The sequence below is a fragment of the Notolepis coatsorum genome (assembly GCF_963971535.1).
Source record: "Notolepis coatsorum genome assembly, chromosome: 9".
Classification (NCBI taxonomy): domain Eukaryota; kingdom Metazoa; phylum Chordata; class Actinopteri; order Aulopiformes; family Paralepididae; genus Notolepis; species Notolepis coatsorum.
The window spans coordinates 102,078,116-102,090,267 of NC_140173.1; the positions used below are offsets into that span (position 1 = coordinate 102,078,116).

General features: G+C 40.6%; 1 protein-coding gene across 1 annotated transcript in view; it reads left to right on the plus strand.

Moving 5' to 3' along the window:
* The window catches only part of heatr5b (HEAT repeat containing 5B), a 227,685-nt gene that overhangs the window by 20,397 nt on the left and 195,136 nt on the right, over positions 1 to 12,152 (plus strand). The gene's annotated exons all lie outside the window — the stretch shown is intronic.

Sequence of the window (12,152 nt, forward strand, 5' to 3'; positions counted from 1 at the left end):
CACGTTGATATCTCTGTGACAAAAGCTCTGATTATCCCAAGAGTGGTAAAATAGATTCCTTACCTCAGATCAGATGTTCTCCAAAAAGATTATTCCAATTCCTGATCGCCATTCCAAATATCGATCGCGTTTATTGATCCAACGCTGGGTGGTCGAAACACCGATTCCACGCTGTTCTGATGGTCCATAATGAATCCGATCGGCTCGAGTTACATACCTGAGAAGTAAAATGTGGAAGCAGGATTATTTTTTTCCATGCGTTTCATTCAATCCAATCCAAAGGGGTGCAGTACCACACGGAGAGACGATATGGGGCGGTATTTTCCCAATGGAGCTCAGAGAGCAGTGGTAACGGGAGGCTAGATTGATGAAATATGAATGGAAATCGCTAATAAAAAAAAACGAGATCTCTCGTCGTTGGCATGAACTAACGAGAAATCTCGTCGTTGGCACTTAAAGAACCCAGGGTGTCTGTCTATGGCAAAGAGTAGGGGGTTCCTTTTTTTGTTTGATCCACTTTTTCTCCTTATTTATTTATAATTTTTTTTCTTCTATTTTTTTTCTCCCATCCCAATTTCGTATCGCCAATTCTCCCCTTCAATTCTCCCCTCCCCTGTCTTGAACGTTGCTAGACTATGCCTCCCACTGGTCGGCTGTAGTGAGGATAGAAGCCTTGCATCACGTGTCCCCTCCGGTACACGAGGAGGCAGCTTGTCGCATCTTTTCACCAGACAGCGCGGACTCTCAGTGGCGAGGAGTAACGCGTGGGAGGCTCACGCTGCCCCCGATACTTCCTGTCTCTGCTTTACAGGCGTCACCCAACCGACCTGTAGGAGTCGCTGTCCACAACGTCCAATCCCCACCCATAGACTTTCCACCCGCTACCTCTGCCAATTGAGATAGTATGACGACTGGCCCAAGTCGTGGCCAGGTATGGAAAGCAAGCCAGCACCCTCAAAGTGTTCACGACTGCTAAAAACCACGCAACTGAAGCAAGCTATCCTGCTCATTGCATTGCGAAATGTGGAAAGCCATTCACTGATGGCGAGTATATCAAGGAGGCTTTTCTCTGTAGCTCAGATGTTTTGTTTGAAGGCTTTCCAAACAAAGAGACAATCAAATCAAGGATAAAAGATATCCCCATGTCAGCTTGAAGTGTCGAGCGACGCATCAACGAAATGTCAGAAAATATCAGAGAACAGCAAACAGCTGGATTAAAAGATGCAATATTAATGATGTAAAAATTATCATTAAAAATACCTGATTATGAAAAGAAAGAAATCGATGCATGGAATATTGTTGATATGGCACAGGCACACTAGTTACAACTATATTTCAAACTGGCACTTCATGTCAAAAAGGTTGCTGACCCCTGCTCTAGACTTTAGCTCAAGGATCGAAATCATAAAGATGAATATATTACCAAGGTTACTATACCTATTTCAGCCTCTACCTATATTAATACCACAAAGCCAGTTCAGCTAATGGAATAAACAGATATCAAGATTCATATGGGGGGGGGGGGAGGCCAAGGATCAGATATGTGACTACAATTACCAAAGGAGAAAGGAGGAATGGCAATACCCAGTTTAGAAGATTACTACTACGCAGCACAGCTGATAATAGTAGCATGTTGGTGCAACGAGAATTATGAAGCCAAATGGAAAGACATAGAAACAAAAAATTAGGGACTCAAAGTGCAGGCACTAATAGGAGACCGGGAGCTATACAGAAGAAAGGAACAACTAATAGACCCAATTACCAAATTCACTATAAATATATGAAACAAGATAGTAAAGAAATACAAGCTAGAAAAAGAAACCAAGATACTGAGATGGATAACGCACAACAATTTAATTTAAACCAGGGATAGAAGATCATGGGTTCAAAAGATGGGAGAGGGGGGCATAACAGCAATATGTACAATGATAGAAGGAGGGGAGATCCAGACTCTACAAAAATTGAAAGAAAGATTCAGACTAGAGAATAGAGACCACATTAGATATTTACAGATTAGAGACTACTACAACAAGGAAATAAAACTAGACAAAGACAAAGATCAGAATGGGATAATTAGGATAATGGCAAAAGCATACGAAGGAAGGAAGGGGGGGGTATCAGCACTATATCAGGCAATAATGGACAGCAAGGACATCACAACCATATATATATAAAGGAAAAGTGGGAGAAGGAATTAGAAACGGAGATAACAGAAGAAGAATGGTATAACATATGTAAGATACAACACACAACCACAGGGTCAAGGATATGGAGGGAGTTTGGGTGGAAAAACATAATTAGATTCTTTATAACATCATTGTCATTCAGTGTCATCAGTGTCATTCACTCTGGATCGTTTGACATCCTGCGAAAGAAGACTGGCACAGAGACTTTGAAAGACGATTTCACACGTTTAATGAACACACTAGACAAACATCAGTCTGTGTACATAGACACTGATGTGTCCATCAGTGGACCAATTGCATGCTTTCGCAGAGGACAAGAAGCCTTTAGTCGACTCCTAAATTTTAATTCATGGTTAGGGTCTGCATGTCTTGTACACGGCCTGAAATTCATTGACAACTTCAATGTTTTCTGGAATAATCCAGAACGTTTTCAAAGAAATGGCTTCTTCCCAAATCGCTTAGGTTCAAGGCTTCTAGCAGCAAACATGCGTCATGCCTTAATGGCCTCCAAGAATATCAAACTCATACCAGCACGAGAGATAATCACGAAGGACACAATCTCACCACGAGGTGCAGCAGCAGCACAAGGCGTCCCCCCCCCCCCCATATCACACAAGGCCATCTCGTCTGATCAAATGTCCCCGAAAGCACAGTACAGTCATTACGGTGCAGTATAGCACAATTGCCATGCCATCTCTCAAAACATACCGGTAATCATAACCAGCCAATGGCATGGTGAAAAATATACGCCATCAATGCGTTTACCTGCTATTAACCTCAGGGCCATCAAGGTCAAGCCAAAGCAGACCTCCTCTAAAGAAGTCCAACAAATAAAATTAGCCCTCCTAAATGTCAGATCACTGAATAATAAAACATTCTTAGTAAATGATCTGATTAAAGAAAATAACTTAGATTGCATTTGCCTAGTAGAGACATGGCTAAATAATGACACAGCTACATCAATAATGATAGAAGCTTGTCCACCAGACTATAACTTTTTTCAAATACCCAGAAAAAATAAAGGGGGCGGAGGAGTTGCAGCAATCTTCTCCTCAAAACTCTTGTTTAGAATCACAGAACTAGGCGAGTTCATGTCAATGGAATATCTTGCCATTGAGCTCAAAACAGAATCAACTATTATTGTCACAATATACAGCCCGCCTAGACACTCACCAATATTTATACAGGAGCTCTCTGAACTGATCTCACTATGTGTTACCGGATATGATAAGGTGATCCTAAATGGAGACTTGAACATCCATTTTAATAAGAAAACAGACTCCAAAACTATAGAACAAAAAAATCTACTGGATAGCTTTGACCTAATACAGAATATAACAAATGCAACTCACAGGCTTGGGAATACACTAGACTTAGTTATAACAACAACTGGGCTAAGCATAACAAATATCTCAATAACTGAATTACCTCTCTCCGACCATCACTGTATATTTTTTGATACTCAAATAACCCCTACTAAAACAAAAAAATAAATCATAGTTAAAAAGAGGCTCCTAAACGACAAGGCTGAATCAAAGTTCATTGATCTTATCAGACTACATGAACCACACAATCATGACAGCTCTCTAAATGAAATGGTAGAAAATCTCAATGATGCAATGTCATCTATATTAAATTCTGTCGCCCCATTAAAAACGAAAAAGAAGAAAACTAGAGCCTCGCCCTGGTTGAACTATAATACGGTCAACAAAGAAAAAAGGAAATGTCGTGCAGCGGAGCGAAAATGGAGAAAAACAAAAACCACCATATGCTGTGATACAGGGTTAGAAATTAACATTTTTTTTCAAGGGCTTTTTTTGCCCCCCTTAATTGATTTTCGGGGGCTTTTTTTTGTATTTCGGGGGCACAACATTTTTATAATGAAAATTAACAAAGATTATAAAACATTGTTGACACTTTTTTTTACAGTCTTCGTCCCTATGTTTGATAACGTAATGTTAATGTCTCCATATATAGGGCTCTACGCTAACCTTTTTCCCAAGGAGCACATGTGCTCCTAAATAAAATGTTAATAAATAAAATCTAAATACTAATTTAGGAGCACACAGAAATTTAGGAGCAGAGTGACAATTGTTCAAGTAACACACACACACACACACGATGTGTGACATGGCTTGGTTTCATGTTTTGAGGTACCTTCAATTATCTGTAAATAATACATACATACATACATCTAAATAGATTAAATATGATTGTCCCTGAGGGCAAGTTGTGTTGTTGTCAGATCGATCAATGAAATACGTTGCGCGCTCAGCGCTGTGGAATGAAGGAAATGCGCATCGGGATCATTTGGATGTTATTCTTTGGAGTTGTGTTACAAATGGAACGGTCTTTCCCCGCCGAACACAAGTTACTTAACGTTACACAGGTCGCGCTATGCAGATGCTTAGCTTGCTAACGTTAAGATAGCAGTGTAACTTAATGTTACACAGCACTATGCATGCTTGCTGAAAAGCAGAGCTCTCTGTCTGTCTGTCTGTGTTCGCACCTCTCAAGCACCCTGTAACACGCAGCGGGCCCCGCCTCCCTCCCTCTTTGCATTCCACCCAAAAACTGAATTTCAGTCCAGTTTCTTAACTATTAACAGCGGAGCTGTTTTGTAATCTTCACTCTGCAAGTAAATGATTTTTCCGGTTCGCGCACACACACATATTATTAGGGGCATTGATATGATTAAAGTACTATACAAGGACCCATCGGCCATGATTACAACAGGCACAATCATCTCCAAAATCTTTCCGGTATCACGCTCTGCCAGACAGGGTTGCCCTCTTAGTCCCGGACTATTCAATTTATCATTAGAGCCTTTAGCACAATATATAAGACAATCCCAATCCATAGAACCAATCGTAATCAAGGGCACACAACAAAAAATTAGTTTATATGCGGACGACGTAATATTGTTCATGCAAAACCCCAACACCACATTGCCTCATCTGCTCAAGTTGATTGAGAACTTTGGTGATTTATCGGGATTTAAGATAAATTGGCCGAAGTCGGCTTTCCTTCCACTTAACACCCCTGCAAAAAAAGATATAACCCTCCCAGGTGCGATACCGATGGTAAAACATTTCAGATGCTTGGGAGTGGAAATATTCCCCACCATAAGACAAACGGTGAAGCACAATTACACAAAAATACAGAACAAAATCAAGGACGACCTGGACAGGTGGGCAAAACTTAAAAACTCAGTACAGGCAAGGGTATCAATAGTTAAGATGGATGTATTACCAAGAATCAATTTCTTCAGCTCAATGCTTCCGTTACCTCCTCCAGAGGGCTACTGGAAAAGATTACAAACCTCCACATACAAATTTATTTGGAATAACAAACCACCTCGCATAAAAAGATCCACCGCACAGAGAAGTAAAGCAGACGGTGGCATGGCAGTCCCAGATTTTTTACAATATTTTAATGCCTTCACATTAAGACCATTGAAGAAGATATGGTTTGACCCCGAGGCTTTGGTATCTTGGAGAAAATTAGAAGAAAACATAGTAGCCCCACAGAGATTGAAAGACATAGCATACACTAAACTTTCAATCAAGCATTGTGAGCGAGAATTTGGCCCAATAATAACCCATGCAATCAGGACATGGCGGGAAACTCAAAGGAAATTTCCTAACAATCAAGTATGGCATAATCACACTCCCATATTCAATAACAATGCTCTCTTAATGGGAAAACGACCTATAAGATTCCCTGTATGGGAAGAAAGAGGCATACACTCATTAGGGGATATTTTTAATAACAAGGGCCTCTGTAGTTATGTCGAAATATGCATAAAGTTTAACCTCACCGAGTCCACATGGCTTTTTTACATACAGTTAAAACTTTGTATGAGATCCCACGGTGTTCCATTACACATACCAATTGAACACCACAGATACCACAAATTTTTCTATGACAGAAATACATTGGGAGGTTTTGTATCAGGTTTTTATTCACAATTACTAACGTCCTCGTACGAAACCCTTCAACTAGACAATGTCTGGAGGAGGGATATACCAGACCTGGAAAATGACTTTGATTGGCAAGGAGCCTGGGCAAATGTCCAACTTACATCAAGGAACCCGGATCATCAACAAATCAATCTGAACTATATTCACAGGACATACTTGACTCCTATAAGGCTGTGCAAAATGGGGCTTATACAAAACTCCAAATGCTCCCAATGTACAAATGGGGACGAAGGAACATTTATGCACATGTATTGGGACTGCCCACCAGTTAAGACATTCTGGGAAGATGTGTCCCAACAATTATCAATACTCGTATTTTGGAATATACCTGTACACCCCGCTGTATTGCTATTGAATGATGTTTTTGAGTTTGCAGTGAACCCACAACTAAAAAGATTGGTTTTATCGGGTATCACAGTAGCTAAAAAACTGATTGCATCACGTTGGTTTCAACCGGAAAAAATGTGCCGGAAAGTGTGGTTTCTTACATATCTTGATGTGATATATCAAGAAATATCAACAGCAAGAATTCTAGGGCTCAATGAATCCAAAATGTTAATGTGGTTAGAAGTGGTGGAGAGAATAAAAGCTAGCCTATAATGGTGATGTCTGGTTAGGAGTGAGGGATAATGGAGGTACTATCCAAGAGGGGGTCCGGGAGGGGGGGATTTGAGCTGGAGCATATGTGTGTAGGGTTTTAGAAAATAGGTATTCGGGGTATATTATATACTAACATTTATATAATTGTAACTTCGCTGGATATACACGGTATACGGTTAAAATGTTATTATTGACTATTTTTGTTTTATCCTGTTTCTGTACTTGCATATATTTTAACCACCTTTACTGAACGTTTCATTATACATTGTGTGTTGAGTACTGACTTTTAATAAGTTTTGTTTTGCAATAATAAAAAAAATAAAAAAAAAAAAATATTATTAGGGGCAAATACGGGGGAAATGCTCGCACTGTAGAGCATATATATAATTATATATATAATTAGTAAACTGTCGGGGGCTTTTATTGCCCCTCTTAACTGATTTTCGAGGGCATTTGGTCAATTTTCGAGGGCATTTTGCCCCAAGCCCCCGTTAATTTCGAACCCTGCTGTGATATATACAAAGATGCTTTAACTGCTTATAATAAAACCATCCGCTTAGCAAGGAAAGATTACTTCTCTAAAATCATTACAGAAAATGCTGGAAACTCCAGAATCCTTTTCTCCACTATTAATGTACTACTCAACACTACCCCTACACCTCCTCAGTCATCAACGGTTAAGTGTGAAGAACTTGCACTATTCTTTAACAACAAAATAACCTTGATCAGGGCCAGCATTACTCATGATGGAAATAAAGCTGATTGCGGCAAACCGTGCAATGTAACCATGAGAAGTTTCACATGCGTCACATTAGATGTACTCTGCAAAACTGTCTCAGAATGTAACTCCTCCACCTCAGACATTGATCCTATACCTACAGCTTTCTTCAAACGGGTGTTTAATAGTGTTTCAAGCCCTGTGCTAGATATCATAAACACTTCCCTTAGGACTGGTATTTTCCCAGATGCCTTTAAAACAGCAGTTGTAAAGCCATTACTAAAAAAACCTAACTTGGATAGTAGGGGTGGACGGTATACACGGTATACGGTATAAACGGTATGAATTTGCTCTACGGTATGGATTTTGACTATACCTTGTAACCGGTACAGCAGCTCTAAAATAGCAATGACGTCATGTAACCACAGTGTGACTATTTCACTCGCATTTGCCCCTAAAAATAGATAGAATTAGTCATAGATAATAGATATGTGCAAACAGGAAAAAGTTATTTAGGAGGCTTCGCGCAGTGGGCGTGTCAACACGCAATTGTCATTTCATAATTAACACATATCACTGCGGCGCACAGCAAGTTTCAATTTCAGTTCCTGGCATTTTTAACCAGTGGAGAAAGGTAAGAGATTTCCCTATCGTTTTTCTTATATGAATTATTCTACGTTAATAAAACATACCTGGTGATCAACTACAGTTTGCTGTGAACATTATGATATGTCAGTGTTCTGACGGCTGGGCAGCGCGAGCTGGATGCTGGATTTTGCGAGAAGCATATGCAGCTGCAGAGCCGCAAAATCCACCATAACCCACCCATCTGTACCGGCACAGTGCAGTACTCCAATTCAGCCATTGGCAATTCAGCCGCTGTTGAGCCGGGCCTGTGACCAGACCTGAAAGCGCCCCTACTCTGCGGCTCTGCAGTTCAATACTATTGGGATTCGTTGGGAGCAGCAGAGTCTCGACTCTGGACTTATTTTATTTGGAATATATTGACTATACGCAAAAGTAGCCTAGTTTTAAGTTAAAATATTATAAATCTACATGCCTTGAGGATGTCATTATTTATATAGCCTGCCTATCAGGCAAAAAAAAATTCTAACGGAAACACTGATACCGTGATATATACCGTTACCGTCTATGCTTCAAATTATACCGTGATATACATTTTAGACCATACCGTCCACCCCTATTGGATAGTAATGAAATGGCAAATTATCGTCCAATATCCAACCTACCATTCATTAGTAAAGTACTTGAAAAGATAGTTTCAGTTCAAATAAATTCCTTTCTTGAAGAAAACAACATCTTAGAAGAATTTCAGTCAGGATTCAGAAAATATCATAGCACTGAAACTGCCCTCACCAAAATAATCAGTGACCTCAGACTAAACTCTGACGAGAATAAGATCTCCATCCTTATCCTGTTAGATCTCAGTGCAGCATTTGATACAATCGATCACGATATTCTAATCGATCGTCTTGAAAACCATGTCGGTTTCTCAGAACATGTGCTGGGCTGGTTTAAAACATACATCAGAGGGAGGAAATTCTATGTTAAACTAGGAGATCACATGTCTGATATATACGACAACAACTATGGAGTTGCACAAGGGAGTTGCTTAGGTCCTTTACACTTCTCCCTTTACATGTTACCGCTGGGTGATATCATCAGAGAACATAATGTAGATTTCCATAGCTATGCGGATGATACACAACTGTACATATCTGCTGAGCCAAATGATACAGCGATTAGCTCCATTACAGACTGCTTACTGGCAATAAATAAATGGATGAGTAAGAACTTCCTGAAACTAAACGAGAACAAAACTGAAATTCCAATTATCGGCTCCAAAACTAATAAAGAACCTGGGGGGACTAACCCCTTGGATCAAATCTGAGGTCACTAGTCTTGGGGTTATCATAGATTCAGAACTGAACTTCAATTCTCATATTAGCAAAGTGACGAAAACATCGTTCTTCCATCTCAGAAATATAGCAAAAGTACGACCATTTATTAATCAGAACGATGCTGAGAAGCTAATTCATGCATTCATATCTAGCCGGTTAGACTACTGTAATGCACTTTTCACAGGTCTCCCTAAGAAAACCACAGAGAGGCTTCAGCTAATCCAAAACTCTGCAGCCCGACTGCTAACTAGAACCAAAAGGAGAGAGCACATTAGTCCAGTCTTAGCTGCTTTACACTGGCTTCCTGTAACATTTAGAATTTACTTTAAGGTCCTTCTCCTTACATACAAAGCTCTAAATGGACAGGGACCTAGCTACATCGCCAACACTCTAATAAATTACACACCAGCAAGAACACTGCGATCATCAGCTGCTGGACTACTAGAGGCTCCCAGAAGCAGTCAAAAGAGGATCGGTAATGCAGCCTTTATCAACTATGCCCCAAAACTATGGAACAAACTACCCCAAAACATCAGGGAAGCCAACTCGCTAGACATCTTTAAAAGACAGCTTAAAACCAGGGCGGCTAGGTGGTGTAGTGGGCAAGGCACTCGCCACCAGTGTGGAGACGCTAGGATTCGCGTGTTCGAATCCAGCTCTCCACATTGTTTTCAGTTTAGCTGGTCGTCCGCAGTAATACACATTGGCCGTATTACGGGGAGGGAAAACTGAAGGGTGGGGATCGAACGTTGTGAACAAGCGACTCCTACAAGTCGGTTGGTGCGCCTGCGCAGTAGAATCAGGAAGTGTCGGGGGCAGCGTGAGCCTCCCACGCGTTACTCCTCGACACTGAGAGATCGAGCTGCGCAGGTGAAAAGATGCGACTGCTGTTACCTCAAGTACCGGAGGGGACTTGTGCTATGTATGACTTAGTCCACATTGCAGCCGGCTTGTGGGAAGCAAGAAACAGCGTTCGTGACAGGGGAGGGTTGAATTGGATGATACAAAATTGGGATGGGAGAAAATATAGAAAAATGGGAGAAAAAGTGGATCAAAAAAAAAAAAAACAGCTTAAAACCTATCTCTTTGCTCAGGCATTTCACTGATAGATATCTGCTAACACCTAGTGGCAAGAGGAAACATCAGGGATATCCTGACACAACTTGTATTTACCTGCACTATTCTTACCCTGCCTACTCTTATACACTGCCTATCAAATTCATGTGTCGGTTATTGCACTTTTTACTTCTTACTGATGACTATTTTTAAACTGAATCATTTTAAACTTTTATTATTTGCTAGATCCAAATGTGAAACACTGTGATTAATTGTATTACTGAATAGAGAGCCTATTAGGATGCTAGATCCTAATGTGAAACACCGTGATTTACCATACCTTGCTATGCTCGCTCATGCCTGTATTTTTTATGTCCGTTCTATTTTATAATTTTTAGACTATTTTTAAACTGAATCATTTTAAACTATTTTTATTACTGAAAACTGTAAGCGGAGAGCCTATTGGGATGCTAGATCCTAATGTGAAACACTGTGATTTGCCATACCTTGCTACCTGTCTATCTTTTTTATGCCCGCTTATGCCTGTATTTTTTACTGTTGTGAAGCACTTTGAACTGCAACCTCTGTATGAAAAGTGCTATACAAATAAAGTTATTATTATTATTATTATAACACCAGAAATACAGGGCAACTATACACCAACCAATGTGGACAGGAAATAGCAAACCACACACACATATTCTGGGGATGTCAGATAATAAAGAACTATTGGGAAGAGATAGGAGAGATAATAAATGAAATAGTAGGATATGAAATACCCCAGACAGGCCAAGTATTGTATTTAGGGAACTTAACACAGGAAGGAATTCAGGGGGAAGACAAATACTTTTTTTTTTTTTTAATATTATTATCTTTCTTCCCCTCCTTTTTTCCCGATTTTTCTCCCATCCCACCCTTCCTGGTTGTTGCGTACTTTCCCCTACTGTTGGTCCGGGAGACCGGAGACTGTCACATGCTTTCCTCCGACGCATGTGCAGCCTGGGGCAGGCCAACCTGGCCGCGCAGGTTCTCACCGGGGAGAGTGTAGCGTGTGGGAGGCCACACTATCTCTCCTTAGTTCCAACCCTTGCTGAGCAGGCGCCCCGACCGAACTGTAGGGGTCGCTGTCCACAACGCCCAGGACCCACCCTTTAGCTTTCCCACCCCCTGATACAGCCAATTGTATCAGTGTGAGAGGCCAGCCAAGCTGATGGCAACGCCGGGAGCTGGATTCGAACAGGCGAATCCAGTGTCTCCCGGTGTTGGTGACGAACGTAATCTCTGTGCGCCACCTGCCCCCCCGGAAGACAAATACTTGATTAAGATATTACTAGTAGCAGCCAAGAAAGCATTGACGAAAATGTGGTATAGAGTAGAAGCATCGACGAGGGAACAATGGACAGAGATAGTGGGGGGATACAGGAAATGGAGAGAATCACACATAGGCTGAGGCTACAAGACGAGAAGTTTGAGTCAAAATGGGACAAGTGAAGAAAAGAAACAACATCACAGGAGAGTGAAAAGGAGACAAGAATAGAAATCGAAATGAAAATAAACTATGAAGGTACCAAAGAACCCATGTCACTTTATTCTTTTATCTCTTTTCTTTGTTTTTGTTTTTTTTGTTTTCCCTTTTCCCTTTAGTTAATTTATTTTAGGTCAACTCTTCATTTGATTTTGATATTAT